The sequence below is a fragment of the Cervus canadensis genome, chromosome 13, assembly GCF_019320065.1.
Source record: "Cervus canadensis isolate Bull #8, Minnesota chromosome 13, ASM1932006v1, whole genome shotgun sequence".
Classification (NCBI taxonomy): domain Eukaryota; kingdom Metazoa; phylum Chordata; class Mammalia; order Artiodactyla; family Cervidae; genus Cervus; species Cervus canadensis.
In genome coordinates this window covers 66,293,238-66,295,225 of record NC_057398.1, presented here as the reverse complement: position 1 = coordinate 66,295,225, position 1,988 = coordinate 66,293,238, and the positions used below count along the sequence as shown (strand labels likewise).

General features: G+C 52.5%; 1 pseudogene; it reads left to right on the top strand.

The window, feature by feature from the left end:
- The first annotated feature begins 720 nt into the window (after nt 1-720).
- LOC122451766 lies at nt 721-1,393 on the top strand (annotated as a pseudogene).
- Nucleotides 1,394-1,988: the final 595 nt, after the last annotated feature.

Below are 1,988 nucleotides of genomic sequence, written 5' to 3'. Positions count from 1 at the left end.
TATGCTAATTACTATACTAGTTCCCAAGAAATTAATATTTAAAAATTTATACTTCCTCAAAAAGCTGACAAGCTATTGTAAAAGCAAACAAAGTAAATCCCAGATTTCACTGTAGTTTATAAATATGACCACCAAGCTCTTCACTGGGGCTCCAAGAGCTCAAGAAGCAACCTCTCAATGAGCTGGGGGATTCAAGTATATGGCATATATTTTTCCCCACCACAACTGAACAGATAAAGCTACTCCTCCACCCCCAATCCCTTCCAAATTTATAGCAATCTAAGGAGATACCTTTTTCAATCTCTATCAATGTAGTTGATAATTAGAATTTATACAATGGGATTGAAATAGAACATTTGATGAAAGAAAACAGTATCAAATCAAATCGCTTGCCCCCTTCAAGATATTCTTACCTTTAGGTGTAAAATGTGATTCATCTATCCTTGTTGTTGTTGATCAGTCGCTAAGTCGTGTCCCACTCTCCAACCTGATGGGCTAGGGCACACCAGGCTTTCCTGTCCTTCACTATCTCCTGGAGTTTGCTCAAAGGCAAGTCCATTGAGTCGATGATGCCATCCAAACATCTCATCTTCTGTCACCACCTTCTCTTCCTGCCTTCAATCTTCACCAGCATCAAGGTCTTGTCTGATAAGTTGGCTCTTCGCATCAGGTGGCCAAAGTATAGGAGATTCCCTTTAGAATTGACTGATTTGATTCACGATGGCAGCCCGGCATGGTCTGAGGTGGTCGCAACTATTACCGTGGAAGTTGTGGCAGGCCGGTGAGGGGCTGGTTCCACAAAACCCAAGATCGGGCCTGGGCCTAGAAGCGAGGGCTTACACCCAGAGCGATGGCCTGTACTCGCTCATGGCGCTCTATGATCTGCTCTGCATTCTCTCCACGACCAGCCTGGAGCAAATCAAGGCGACCTAACCACCAGCAGAGCTTCCTCTCCCACCCGGACAACTCGGGGAGCTCTGAGTCTGCCGAGCACTTCACGCGCATCTCCCAGGCTCACAAGGTGCCGGGCAGTACCACCTTGCGTCGAAGTATGCCCGCGGCCTGCCAAGCGACGAGGACCTGCGCGGCCCGGGCGTCTGGCCTTCCAAGTCTCCAGCCGCTGGCCCCAAGGCGCGCCCCGCACCTGTCCTCTGAGCTGTCCAGCCCACGGCCGTGGCTTGCCAGAAGCCAACCACACCACGTTCGACTTGGACGCCTTCTTCCGGGCGCGCTGCGGTGACCGGCTGGAGCGCAAATGGCGGCTGAGGGCCGGCCAGGAGGCCTTCCGCAAGATGCTTGAGGACCGGGCCAAGAAGGGCTTATCCTGGGATGAGACGTGGCTTTCGTCCTCATTCTGCGCCTAGTCTTCCTCATCATGAGCTCTCGTTTTTAATCTGTGAATGGAGGGCAGGGGAGCAGCCCCCAGCCAAGAAAATGGCCTTGCCTGTCATCTTGAACCACTTACCTCCCATTTTCTACCTCTGTTGGGGGTCCGAAGGAACTGCCCTCTCCCCCTCCTCTTCCCCACCTGGCCAGCTTAGCCATTGACCTGCATATCCCTGCCCCCATCCCCGTCCAGAAAAGGCCTTTCAATGCTCAAGAAAACAGGCCCCTAATGAGGAGTCTCAGAGAAGGTGATGACACCGCACTCCAGTACTCTTGCCTGGGAAATCCCATGGACGGAGGAGCCTGGTAGGCTGCAGTCCATGGGGTCGCAAAGAGTCGGACACGACTGAGCGACTTCACTTTCACTTTTCACTTTCATGCATTGGAGAAGGAAATGGCAACCCACTCCAGTGTTCTTGCCTGGAGAATCCCAGGGACAGGGGAGCCTGGTGGGCTGCCGTCTATGGGGTCACACAGAGTCGGACACGACTGAAGCGACTTAGCAGCAGCAGCAGCAGCAATGAGGAGTCTGAAAGCCCGAGAGTGAGGGGTTTTCTGGAGGCCCTGGGGTGCCCGTTCCTGGATATTGTCAGCTTCTGGAA